Genomic DNA, 14,716 nt, shown 5'->3' with positions numbered 1-14,716 from the left:
AGTCTTCTGAAGCATCACATTTAATGACTATTTACTTCGAGCCAGGGTTGTAAATTGTTCCGATTCAGACTTGATACACCCATGCTGTTAGAGAGCTCAAATATTCTCCTAATATCGCAGCAGAATCTCATTAACCTGCTTGTTTAAGGGTATTTATCCTTTTGACTCATCCGCTGTGCTTCCTTTATAGTCCTTTAAATTTAATTTAATTTCTACTGGGGATAAAGAAGGCGGCTGGGGGAGACTGGTCACATATTCCGACTGCATTTCCTTCTGGCTGCAGCTGCTGACACCCGTTTGTGGCAGACACCTGTGCGCAGCATCCCTGCTGGAAGTGGAAGCTCTTGGAAGCTGCTCCTACCCAGCACCAGCACCAACCGCTCACAAAGCAGCCCCTGCAACACAGTTTAAAAGGAATTCCTTGAGCAGCATTACAGAAGTCACCGAGGGAAGGCTCCAGCCACCCTCCCAAGCTGGCATTTACAGATTTTATCTGCAGCTCTAGTTGTTTGCATTGTAATGTCGCCGGTTTAAGGAGCTACACAAAGCTTTACAACCGTAGGAATAAACAGCGCGTTGGGGCTTTATTTCCTCTTCTCTCCCCAACTGGCAACGCTGCTGAGGATAAAAGGATTAATGCACAATTACTCCTGACATAAAGAGATAGGGAAAAGACCCAGACCCTCTACCTGCAGCGAGCAGTGCCCGGTTTGAAGCCCACCGAGGACACCAGAAGCCTTCCTCCTGAATACCTGGACAAGTTATTAAGAAAATACTTCCAAGCACTCCATCCGCTGGGCAATGCCTGCCTGCCTCAGAGCACATGCGATACAGCCCGACCTAACCGTGCTGGACAGGGGAAATTCACAAGCAAGGTTTGCTGTGGTGCTGAACGCGAGCTGCTGCTCAAAAACTGTAGGCCAAGCAGATCTTTTATCTGCGCAGCAACGCGATCACTGGTGGAGCGTTTTACAGCCTCCAAAGAGGTTCTAGGAACAGCGACAGGTCAGCAGTTTTTTCCTCGAGTCACTCTACTGTGAATTAATACAGTTTAATGAAGTTAGCGATGTGCTGCAGCGGATGGTTCAATGGGTTGTATTTGAAGTTCAGCTCTCTCTAGGCTTCGGTTCGACTTTGTCCACAAGAGCACAGCAAACACAGAGCACGCTGAGCAGACAGCACTGGTCCCGAGGTGCTGAGCCTTCCCAGTTCTCCTTTCCCCGAAAATAAATGTGCTGAATGTGTTCCCAGCCTTGCCAAAGGCAGTGAATGAGGTGATAAATGTTAGGGAAGTAGCTGTGCTATTTACAGTGAATTCATTATTAGCATCAAATAACACATTAACATTTGTTTTATTAATGGAAAAATAGAGCTTAATAACCTCATCCATTGCTAGCAGAGCAATGCAGGGCTTAATCAAAATTGTGTTTCTTTCAGACATTTTTTTAATCAGCAAAGCCGACCGTCCTATACTTGGGCTAAACAATTTTATCTGTAATCACTAAAACTTACTATAAAACTTACTATATCCCCTTCATTACATGCTTTCCCTCCAAAGTAATATCTCTGCAACGTTTAATTATGCAGTACATTACAAATCCATCACCTCTACAGCAGAAACAGGTGTATATGAAGAACTTCTTTCATTGCGAGCACGAATAGTTTTATTGTACACAACCTAAATAATGTAGCATGTTGGTTGAGTTAGTTACTCGGCAAGACTATTAGATTTCAAGACTCGTATCTTTTAAAAAGGCTGTCTTTTAAAGCTCAGCTTGCATTAAAGACACAAGCACATACCGCATTTTGACAGCCGTGCTGTCATCATACATGTCTACTTCCATGCCTACAATGTGAGCGGACACCCAGCATCCAGCAAGCTTCCTGGCATCCAGGTGGCTGTAATTAAGTGATCTGGGAATGGTTTCCTTCAGAAAAATAAAAATAATAACTTAAAGAAGATGCTGCACTAATTGGAAGCCCCTCATCAGCAATATTTGGTTCCCCTCTTTGGGGTGGCCTTTGTGTCAAGCTGCTTGGTCTCTAAGCACAGCCTTCACTTGTGAAACAGAAAAATCACACACCACCACTTCCTTATGGGGGATCTTAAAAACAAATGCTCAAAAACCAACCCAACTACTCTTGGATTGAGTGTCTCGTTGCTAGAGATGATAAACTAATAGGATTTCTACCCTACCACAGACTTGTGCTTCGTACAGGTGGTTGTTCCACGTAGCCTCTGTGGGATCTGCGGGACCAAGAGCAGAAGCGAAGCCTTCTGTGCTCTAACCCCAGTTCCTCAACCGTCCTGAGCTGAAAACTAAGCCAAGGCAGACTTCAGGTAGGACACAGACTGAGAGGTTTGGGGTTCAGTAAGGAAAAAGCAACATTAAAGGTCTGCCTTCGAGACCTGGGGATGCTCAGAAGCTTCAAAGGACAGGTTAGATGTACAGCCTCAAAACAACCTTTCAGGAGCCCCTCAAGCTTTACTTTTTCCATCAAAAGGTAATAGAAACTTTATTTCCGATGTAGCACAGGAAGAGAAGAAAAGGGCACAGAGCTAAAACCTTCCAGTGTGGAAAAGGAGGTTAAAAAAAAAAAAAAAAGACAAGACTTATCTGCAGGGTTTGTAATCATTTCTGGCTTCCTCTCATCCTGTTCCAAGAACTGATCCAGGCTACGACCTAACCCTCCAGACTGCTCTGTTTTACACTCTGCTTCCCACTTCCTTACATGATCCCCAGAAATAAGCACCGCAGAGCACGCTCTGACATCGCCTCTAAAACACCTTCTGCTGGGAACTGTGCCAGGGTACAGCTTTCAGAGAGCTTTGGGGCTATTTCTGCCCGTACCGAAGCTGCTTTATTTTACAAGAGCACATGAAAAGGGATTTTGGATGACAGAACTTAGCCCCAGTAGAGAGAAAGTTTCTGAAGTTTGAAAACAGATGATTTTAAATGCCCCAAGAGGATGTTTCAAGAAAAAAAAAAGCACTAAGTCTTTAACAAAATGTTTGCATGCTATTTTGAAGGCACTCCCTCCACTGTTACAAACCCTCAATTTTATGAAGCAGATATTAAAAGAATTTGCACATATATTCCAAAGGTAAAATAAATCCACATCTCTGCTGTTTTGGCCTCACCGGACTACAAGACATCCACCTGGGACACCAAAAACACAACCTGCAAAGGCTTTGGGAACAGAAGTTTAATTGCAGCTGCATTTTCCATTTCCATTCCAGCTGTGTCTCTGCTTGCTTACAGCAGGGCTTAGGAAAGAAGGCGGATAAGACAATAGGGACTCCCAAACTACTTCCAGCTCTGTCTCCACCCAGTGGCCTCAAGCAGTGACTTAAGAACCACAGGGCTACACGACAGTTCACATCTGAGATACAGAAAAATTATTTACATATTTCTTCCGTGGCCGTAAGACCAAGCCATTGCTCTGTACAGCAATATCTGTGCGGAGCATTGCAAAGCCTCACCCCATGCCTGCTGAAATTAGAACTCCCCGCCTATGCCGAAGGACTCCAGCTGAAAATGTCCTTTAGATGGGTTACAAATAATGCGCTTGAAATAACTTCTTCCTGTGCAAGGAGATCAGATATAAGTTGTCTCATGGCTGAAATCATGCAGCTCCTGCACTCACAAGTCCATTGCTCCACATGGGCCACCTCTCAGCTTTTTCGGTTAACTTGGAAGCCAGGAAAAAAATAAAGAAATATGTAAAGACAGATTGCTGGTTGGCCTAATTTCTTTGTCTTACTATGAGATCTAGCTTAATTCTGAAGCTCCACCCAGAAGTACTTTTATAAAATGCATTTGTGTTTCAACATCTTGCCATACACGCTTCCTCCTTGGACACCAATTTTAGTTATAAAGAAGCTGTCTTAGCACGAGGCCCAGTGACACGTCTCAGCCAAGTCCGGAGCTATAATTAAAACTTGCAGGGGAGGAAGGTAGGTGACATCAGGTGACATCAGGCTTCCAGCCGCTCTTTTTAATACATTGCTCCTGTTGAATGCAAAAGGCCACGTGCAATGCAAGCAGCACGCTCCTGCTCCGTCCTGCCCGTGCCTTTTAAGAAGGAACGCCCGCTAACTGGCGATTAACCACCTTCTGCCAAGGTGCACGTACCAAGTGGCAATGTGATTGCTACCCCTGTGATAACAAAAAATGTTATTTATGCTACAAGTCTCTGGCAAGTCTGCTTTGCACAGCCAGAGGGAATGGTTTCAGGCCCTCGGACTGTGTGCTTCATTTGCAAGGAAGCGGGGAGTTTCGGGATTCACCAACGTTGCCAACTTTTGCAACCACAGCCTGAGGTTTTCTCCCCTCACTCCCCTCTGGCTGCAAAGAATCAATGCTTTTATGAAATAGTTTCAAGTCCTTAATGTTTGCAAATAAAAGGATAAAGAGGTAAAGACTGGAGCTATTGCACAACAGAGAGGCGGTTCGTGATCCACATAAACATCACTCAGAATGGAAAAGGATGGACAGTGTTAAAAATCACATTCCCAAAGCTGTTGCTAGATCAGCTGCAAAGTCAAGAATACACAAGCTCAGGTTGGCTCAGCACCATCCTGAATGAAGCAGTAATCATGTACTAAAAGGTCTTTCTTGCCCATCTTTCCTCGCTGTCTACAGCCCTGCTGGCTGCCCATGTCCCCAGGCAGTGTCTTCAACAAGGGGCTTGTTCCAGCCTGCTTCCAGAAGATGAAACCACATGCTTAAGTGGGTTTCTGGATTTCTTAGGAGCTTTCCCATTCCCTCACCCCTGTGCTATTATTTGACACTTAAATATTTGCACAACAAACAAGCAACAAAGAGGAACTCAAGCTGATAGATTTAATTGTACACAACAATAGACCCAGAGCAGATAATGTCTCACCAGGAACATTAGACATCCCAAATTAAATTTGTTTGCGTGTTTTCTCACACTTACATCCACAAACAATTTGAAATTGGCCCGGGACTGACAGCAGGAAAAATAACCTTTGTGTCATACAAATCACAAAACCTTAAGCAACTTCTTTGTTTCCATACTCATAGAGCAAATAAGAAAATAGCTGGCTGCTCACTTTTACTGAAACCTTTGCTTGTGCACAGATCCCAGAACTCGTGGTCAGCCGTTAATATGGACAGGAGCTGATAGGACAGCAGATCTTTACAATGGGATTGATAAGGATAATTAAGATCCTTAACTGTGGCAGTCAAGGAATAGTGTCTTTCAGAATAAAGTGTATTTCCCTGTTTTATCTGATAAACAACAGGTCTCTTCCCTGGATAGGATATTAGGTGGAAGTCCAGTGAATAATATCTAAACAGGAGAAGGCTTCTGTGCGCTTTAAGGGCCAATTTTCTCTTACATCTGAAAGCAACATTAATGTTTCCTTTTAATGGTCCATCGCTTTTTCACTTTTGCTTAGTCCCCTAGCTCCATCTAGCGCCAAAACGAAACAAAAAGCCTTGTTCTTTCAGCAACCTAAATAAACCTAGTCCTCGAAGTCCAAGCCAAAGGAAAAACAATTTGCTTCGTGCCAAGTTCTGTAACTCTGTGTCTCTGCACAGGGATTTCTGCTGATCCAACGCCCCAGACACAAAGGGATCGCAGCCTGCGCTCAGAAAAACCCATCAGGCAAAACACGTTTAGCAGAGGTTCCCAAAGCAGCGTGCAAGCAGGAAGATGGAGAGCTCGTCTTCAAACAAAATCCGCATTATGGACAGGTAACCAGCAATATCGAGACTTTTCCCGGAGGAAAGGCCTGATTCTAGCAGCTTGCTTTCTTTTCCCACGGCCTGCTTTCAGCAGAAGAGAAGGGCATTACCTTGCGCTTTTCCAGCTATTACACTTAGACACCATCACAACTCATGATTCCCTTCCGACAGGGATTTCATCATTTTAAAATGTATTTTCATTTCAAAACATCCCCAGAGATCCTCCTTGAAACAAATCGTCCTTAAACAAATGTTTGAAACTACAACTTATAAATGATGAATAGCTTTTTGTACGGTTCCTTGAGCTATTTTCCAGTGGCAAAAGTTTAGTAAGCACTACCAGGCAATATTGCTGCAATAAACGTAGTCCTAGCTCTGTCATCTCCAAAACTTATGACGTATAAAATATTTTCTGGAAACTCTTAGGTACAAACTACTTGAAGTGTTGGATTTTTCAGCTCCATCATCTTAATTACTGTGGAGGAAATCCTGAACTATTTTCAGCAAAGGTGGCTTTTGGAAAAAAAAATAACAATAAATAAATAAATAAATCTCTTTGGAAAATTTGAAAAACTAAAAAAAAAGTCTTCCTTCCTATTACCTTTCCTTAAGGGTAAAGGTAAGCAGATCGGGAAGACAAATGCATTGCATCTGAATTGTATTACACTGGGATCAGAATCTGTTTTCTAATGTTTGCTAAAATGCTACTGAGCAAAGACTAACACAAGTGACACTTGAGACCATGCAATAGCCCTGATTTTTATTTTCCTGCACTGAATGCCAGATTAGATCATTCAATCTCAATTAGATCATCAATCTCTACTGCTTTAATGATTTTTCTACTCTTCTACAGCAAATATCCGCTGCAGCAAAGCAGGCAAGGCAACTAGGGGAAAAAAAAATCTCCCGTGATTTATATTCCCCATCCAGGAATTGGGGCTTTTCATCTAGGAGAGTCAGGGGGGTCCTTACCTGGCGTTTACACCCTAAATGAGGTGCACCGTGAGCCTTGTAGACCTTTGGGTCCCTGTTACAGCAGACTTTGCACATCCCATTACTCAAGGTAGAAATAAACACACTGTGGATTGGAAAATCCCCAGTATAATTTAAGCACTAATTAAACAAATGGATTTTTATCACAATTCTTACATATTTACCCAGTGCAAGCAGCTTCCCCTAAGAACAGATACTTTTCCACATGCTCATTTAGGAACAAGATAGCATTACAATATCGTGCATTACCCTGTTTAATGTCAGGGAGAAGACCATGCTGTCCAAGAGGTACATGCACGCAAAATAACAAGAATTTTATCAAATGTAGTACTTCTTTTTTTCTGAAAGAATGAATGAGTCCCTTCAAATCGATCCCTACATGTGGTAAATGCGGGTAAACGTGAGAAGGAAGGACAGCTATTTGGTAGCATGCTGCCCACAGCTACCATTACCGCAAAGCTGAACTCAGAAGGAAAAGTTCAGAGACGATAACCAAGGGTAACACCACTGAAAAATTAAATTAGACCAAACCTCATTGCACAGAGTATATTCTCATTACTAAATCCCCTACCTTTCTACCAGAACCACAGCACAACCTCTGGATCTCACCGGGCCAAGCTGCCGATAGCTCAGTTTCCTCCCCACACACCTTTTAAAGGTTTACCCCACCACCACCACCCGTTCACCTGAAGAAACCTTGGTTAAATCGCTGCTAACCTTCCCCAGGGAATCAGATTAACTCGACAGCTCTTTATGCTGGTTTAGGTGATTCTGCCCCAGATGAGTTTGGGAATGACGAGATTCTTTTGTACGCAGGACCACAGAGAAAATTTTCCAGTGGTTTAGATGACGAGCCGGTGGTTGTGACTTTATTCGCAGAAAACAAATCGTGAGATTCACTTCAAGATCTGCCCTGTAGAAAAGCCATGGTTACCGTGCAAGCTGAGGCTTTGCTTTTAGGTCCTTTTCATCTTCAGTTTGACACATTTAGGGGCATAACCACAGCATGTTTGATGTGCCCGTATCTGTGGCCCACAAAAGCTGTCGCTGCCCCATCGCTCACTCCAAAGCAGTCCTCGAGGTCTGCCACGTGCACACGGACAGGCTGAGGCATTAACCTGAACCCAGCCAGTTCCTGCGTAGCTTTGTTTGCCAAAACCTTCCCCAGAGCAGGCCCAAGGTGGGATGAGCTACCTGCTCACAGCCTTCTTCTGAAAGCTCCCTGCAAGGCTCATGCCGGTAGTAAAACCGTACCTTATCTAAACTGCTCCTCTGAGAGATGCCTACTGCCCCTAGGAGGGCTCCTCCTTCGTTTCTGCACAAATTTGCTCACAGTATCTGCAGCATTGCTTGAAGAAGCTCACTTGACACAGTATGGAAATGGACCGTGAGCATTCGCAGTCAGGACCTGCATCCGTGCTGGGAGAAGCCACAAGGAAGCCGTCGAGCCTCGGCTGGGAGTGTGCTGAGAAAAATCAGATGGCAGCTAAGGAATACTCCAGGGCTGTGCATAACTGTAGGCTACCACTGCAGTGTAAACATGTTAATATTTAATAACATCTAATGCAAAATCAACTTCTGCGTGCTCTGCTAACGTGAGCTAATATGTTAAGGCTGACAGTGAGGTTTTCCAAGAGCCTTTTCAACAAAGAGAACATTTCCACAGCAAAGCTTAGACACTGTAATAGCTGTTAGCAGGAAAGGAGACAAGTGCACGCATGAGGAAGTGCCAGAGTATGTCAGGAAAAGAGACACCAAGGTAAGCAACCTTCCTAAGGGTAATAAAAATGCTGTTCTGAGCAATTGTTGAAGCCAATATCAAGAACAATAGAGGAAACCTTCAACCAAGGCTTTTGCAAGATGCCAGACGACACAGCAGCACCACTTTCGCGTCTCGTTACATCTTAATCCCCACTCAAAGAACATAAAATCTCCAGAAGAGGAAATCTCAAGGACTGCATTCAAACCCACGTGACAGGCTCAGACCCCGTGTGAGTTCAGCTGTTCTCTGTATTGGTATTTGCACGGTTTGCAAGCCTGGGGTGGCTCCGAGTCAATACAGAAAGGGTCAGATGGTAGGTGGGCAGGGGCAGGGGCTATGCACTATTTTCAAACATAGAACAAATTTCTTAAATCTTACTAGCGTATAGACAGAGCAGTGTATTCTTATATTCTAGTATCTGGCACATTAACTACCTAAAAATAGAGGCACATCCCTTATGGATCACTTTCAAAACACTGGATTAAAAATGGGAAGTGAAACTATGAAACGAGGGCTGCACAAAAGAGCAAGGGTGAAAAAAAAAATCTCACCTGCAAACAGATGATACTGTAAAAGCACAGAAGAAAAAAAAAAAAAGAATTCCCATAATGTACACTGCAATTTTAAAAAGTACGTAAAAACAGTTACTGGTGCCTGTTTTCATGCATATAAAAATATCCCATATTTAAACGCATTCTTTAAGTGACCATAAGAACCTTGTGCTAGAGATTACTGTAGAAATGAAGTCAGGCTCATGGAAATAGAGACAATAAAATAAACTTCAAAAGATAAATTGTTTGACTTTGGAGACATTTAATGAATCAATCAGTGCTTAAAGCATAGCATTTAAAGGGACTGAAGGGCAAGAAATTGATATATGCCACAGACTCCTCGGTCAGAAACAACTTGAAAACGTAATAGCAGATGACAGGATAAAACAGGCTTATAAAGTGAACGATATTGTGATTTGGAGTGACCTCCAGCCTCCCTAATCTTTAATAGCAAAACCTTTCTGACACCAAGGAAAGCATGATGGATCTTCTCTAGCATTCAGCTGCTTCTTGAAAGCCGTCAACAGCTACCTGAGACAGTTCATCTAACTCCAGTCTTGAGTGATCAGGGGATTAAGGAGGGAATCGGATGCAGTCAGGGGTGCTGTATTTTGGGAAGATAAACTGGACATCAAAAGCAGTGATTTAAAATCATTAAAGAGAGCGAGGGCAACTGCTGAAGCAATCTGAGAGGGAAGCAAAAGAAAGGGCTTGTTCCATGGTCAGAACAGACAGCGGGGTATAGAGCACATAAAGAAAAACCCCACGGCGAAGGTGACAGCGAAGGGCTCCGCTCTGCAGCTTCTAAACACACAGCTTGACCTTGCTTGATGCAGTGGGACGGAACCTCAGGCCCATGTATAAAAGAGTGATATAATTTATCAGACCTGCTTCTTGTATAAAACTTAACAAATGCGTATCTCAAAGCTTTTTATAAAGGAGATAAGCATCATTACCCCAGCTGGACAGATACACCGGGGTTGGTGAAGAGCAGTTATTTGTTTTTTGTCCCGCAATAGCCAGACGTTGTCACAGGATGCAGCTTCTTAAATCAAGAACCTGAATTCACCCAGGCTCCTAGGAATAAATGGCAGCGCGGTGGCCTCAATACGCGGAGCTGTATTCCTCAATACACTGCCACCTATTGATTCACTTTTAGAAATAACTGTACGTGGGAGAGTATTTAGTGCCAATACCCTAAGACAGAAAGCCATCCAAAATTGGTGAAAGAATAAAGAAAGCCTATGCAAGCTGGCAGTCTTGCACCAGGCATGCTCCCGTTTAGAGCAGTAAGGGCTTTGCCTAAATGGATCTGCCTGGTTTGGCCCCCATTAGCCTTCTCATCCCCTCCTCAATAAATCACCACCCTGGATTTCCCAAATATGATGTATAAACGTGATGTCTCATAAAGTCCAGTTCGATCCCAACATACTATTCAGGGTGTACAGGCCAAAAGAAAGTGTGGCTTCTTCCAGCTATGTGACGGGCCAGGGGAATTCAAAAAAGACCAGAAAAAGCCAAGCGTGTGGTTGTTTCTTAATAAAATTAAATAAAAAAAAAAAAAAAAAGACTCAAGCCCTTTAGCAGTATACTTACAGATACGGGACACAACTCAAACACACGGTTACTTCCATAGCCACGTTTACACCTGGGCATGCCCTCACCAACCCAAAGTAGGGGATAATAATTTCTATTGTAGTCTCAGTGAAAATTCTCTGAGGTTGCAAAGCCCCAAGGAGAATCCCCTGCACCCTCAGTCCAGGCTGCAGCTTGCCATGTAGCGACCGGCAGACTGACAGGCACCTGGTTTCTTTAAAGGCTGAAAATCCGAGGGGCTAAACACGTATCAGTCCTGAGTCCCACTTAACCCAAACAATCAGAGCAAAGCAATAGCTCTTCTAAAACGAGCCCTCACGATGCTGTATTTCTTTCCATTGCTGAAGAGAGAATCAAAATGGAAACTTTGAAGGCCTGATAGAAGTGGGAAATTGCTTGGTTTGTGGCTTGAACTTTGAAAAAGCACCCAGGGCCATGCTGCTCTGTCCAAATGCAAGCTCCAAACTGAAATGTGAAAAATCAGTGCAAAGTCCTGAGGCAAATGGACCTGTCTGTCTCCCAGCTCTCGTACAGGAGTGATAATGCTTGGAAGACTTCGCATTTCCAAGTACTAATTACAAGAATGTGATGGATGCACCGCCTGAATTAAATGTACAGGAACAAGAGAGTATGGAAGGGAAAACAAACAAAAACTAGGAGGAGGAATTAATGACGCATTTAATGAAGAGAAATCAAAACTCATTTGTTGTTTTGGGAGGGGAAGGCAACTTTTAACGCCATCGCAATACTAGCAGAACAGCATAAAATTGATATCTAGCCTGTCAGAGCTGGAGTAATAAATTATTATTTTCCATGATTTCGTTTTTCCTTTTAAAGCAAATACTTTATTTTGTTCAGCTTTAAAAAGAAAGCCACATTATTTAAAATGACTTAAAAATATAAGTGTAATGAGCTATAACACAGACATTTATAGAAGGCAACGTGTTTTGTGATGAGGTATTTAACTTCTTATAAGTAGTAAGGAGCAACATTTTTTACTAGGAGGTGTATTTCCCGAGCAATTAGGCACAGGAGCCTAATTAAAAATTAAGTCAATGTTCAAATAAGCATAATAGAATATCTGTAATCTGCAGAAACACAGGAACAGCTGGAATGCTGCTTAGTTTTACTACTTCCTTGAAGAATGCTAAAAAATTTCAGGAACGCATTCCAGGAGGTGCATTTCCAAGGTCACCTTTGCATATAGGTTGCTTCATTCTTGAAAATAAGAGCTGGCAGCCCTGGGGACCTGGGCTGGTGTCACCTCGCACCCCAACCAGTCTTAACTGCAGCAGATAGCCCCCTGCCCAGCAGATGTAGGGACCTGGCGATGAAACCTACCTCTCCAAAAAACATTCCTTCATAGTAGCACGTGTACCGTGCTGCAGGCTCCATACAGGACATTTCTGGGACACGCCAGCCGTGGTCTGCTCCGGCTGCCTTGCACTTATCCGTACTTACTTCCCCATGGCACACAGCTGTCTGCCACCACAGGTAGCAAGAAGTCCCTCTGTGGTAAGGGAAACAGTTTGGGGCAGTTTGGCTGAAGTCTTTCCTTGATATAACATGGTCTGAGATTTCTCATGGTTGTCTTTAAACAAGCTTGCCTACATCTGGGCTTTATATATAAAATTAGATATCCATACATACAAACCCCACCCACATACATATATATTTATATACATATATACACACATTTTCATGAAAATCTGGCTATTGACCTCAATTTAAGGTGGAAAACAGAACTTTTGCACATTTTCTGTCAGCTGAGGTTCAGGTAACACAGCTAGAGTTGCTCTGAAACTACCTTCCAAAATTTGAAGGTAGGAACCCAAGGTGATAAATTTTAATACCATACTATAAGCTAGGTAAATATTTACCACAATAAGAAAATACACTGAAACATGCAAACAGACAGTTATCTGTAAGCTGCAGGAGGAAGGTCTCCTCCAGAGACTCACAGAGCGAAGTTGCCATAGGAAATTGGACATCAGCATCTCACAAAGTCATCCTCCAGGTTGCACGTACCCACGACCACTCACTCATACCACTCATATTTGTATTTTTCATAGCTAGTTATGAAAAGATGCAATGCCCTTTAAATGAGGCAGGCTTAACCTCATTTGTGACATGGGGATTAGACTTAAATCAGGGATGAACTGATCAGCTGCAGGTCAGCAAAGACTTCATATTTAGGCATCGGAAGATCTAGAAAGGCTACAGTTTAGCATGTTATACCACCATATTTAAGTATTTAAATACTTTTCAATATGGTCCACTGGATAATTTTAATACTTCTGCCACTAATGTATTATAAAGAGAAATCTCCATACATAAATAGCCAGCTAGCATGATATTTAATCAGACACCCGCTGAACACTAGCTAGCACAAACAAACAAGCTAATAACACACTCCAAAAGTCTTCACCCAGAGACACTTTTCAATGATCTGTCAACAAAAATTACATTTGTCACCAAAGACTGGGATGCCTACATATACCATGGAGGCAAATCAGCAAAGCCCAGCTTTTCCTTTAGCTGAATAAGCTGCTTTCCTGAAGGACAGGGGCAGACAGCCACCACCACTTCTCAGAGGGGATGAGATCCACGGCCCTACACATTTTGACAGCTATGAGCCTCAGGGTCCCGGGCACGTGTACCTTATCTCCTGCCATACAACCTGTCTGAGAGGTGGTGGCACTCACAAATGTCCCCATGCACCAGGAGCACACCGAAGGCACAGCTGTAAGGCAGCCTGCTTGCAGGTGGCAATGCAGTCCCTGTGAAAAGCCAGGCTTCAGATTAGTGTTATGTGGGTTTGTAATGCAACATTTTAATCACATCTCGGTCTACATATTTAAAATGAATTGGTTCAGTGTTAATTGCCATTAAAGGGAGAACTTTTTAGACTTAATAATTCTGAGTGACAGTTCAGGTCCCAGTGTAATGAGCACAAAGCCAAAGCAGATTATGAAGACTGTGATTACACAATCGATTAAAGCAACAAGGTATATTTAAACATGACACTGACATTAAAGACATTTCCTGCAGGTTAATTGCAAGTCAGTTAACATGGAGAAAGTTAATTGCCAAAAACACCTTGTTTTTTTCCAGTAAAATTCAATTTCATTTAGACAACCCCTCACAAACAGTTCAAGAAAAAAATACCCATGATGTATGGGCACGAATGTCAATAAGTGTTTGTTCTTTAAAAAGAATTGGAAGAAAACCTGTGGTAACTAGCATTCCCCACCTCCTTCCATCCACCTGTGTGTTCAGATGTTTGCCCATCACCCCATATTTGATCCTCCAGCTCCCCCATTTTCACTGTGGCTCTGTTGCAAAGCCAGAGTCCCTGACAGCAAGCTTGGCCAGGAGACAACGAGGCAAACAGCCTGGAGCAAGCTGCTGAGACCATCAGGGAAACCTGGGAGGGACAGATGATGATTACTTCTTTATTAACACAAGCTGTGGAACATAGGAAGCAAGCAATTCTCCCTTTTAAAAGAGTCGATACACAGCCAAGCTTTCTATGCAGTCTAAGTATGGACAAAGTACGTGTAAAAACCAGGCAAGTCCATTCAATGTGTCATTCCCCTCAGTCCTCCTCCCAAACTGTCCCTCAATATCTTTCACTATAGCTGCTCCTGAAATGATTAGCTGTGGCGTCTGTGCAAGTCAGACTTGTCTTAGATTGCTCCCTTCTAGCTCAAGGGACTCAAAGCAGCTGGAGCAGGCAGCACAGAAATCACAGCACCATGAATAACACAAAGCTGCTCTGCCCTGCCTCGGGGGGATGCTTCTTGGTGTACACCGGTAACCCTCCTTCTGCAAGAGCCCTTGTCTCTAGGATCCACACTGTGCTGAAAGACCGGTATCATTTCTGAACACTTCACATGCTAAACGCAATGGCACCCGCTCTGGGGAGGAAGTGTTTTCAAAATTCTGCATTTTGTTTGACTTCAGACAAGAGACAGACAGAAGAGAACAGACCAGAAACAACCAGAAGTCAAGAGGCAGCAAGTACTCATCATCCAAAGAAGTCCTGGGAGCACACTGTACCTCTGGAAGTTCAACAGCTCTTACAGCATTGAAGA

General features: G+C 43.2%; 1 protein-coding gene across 1 annotated transcript in view; it reads right to left on the bottom strand.

The window, feature by feature from the left end:
• Positions 1-14,716, bottom strand: part of LOC310886873 (uncharacterized protein) — a 227,951-nt gene that overhangs the window by 204,194 nt on the left and 9,041 nt on the right. The gene's annotated exons all lie outside the window — the stretch shown is intronic.

This window comes from Anser anser, assembly GCF_964211835.1.
Source record: "Anser anser genome assembly, chromosome: 26".
In the NCBI taxonomy this organism is placed as follows: Eukaryota; Metazoa; Chordata; class Aves; order Anseriformes; family Anatidae; genus Anser; species Anser anser.
The sequence above is the reverse complement of the archived record's forward strand: the minus strand, read 5'-3'. Positions and strand labels throughout refer to the sequence as shown.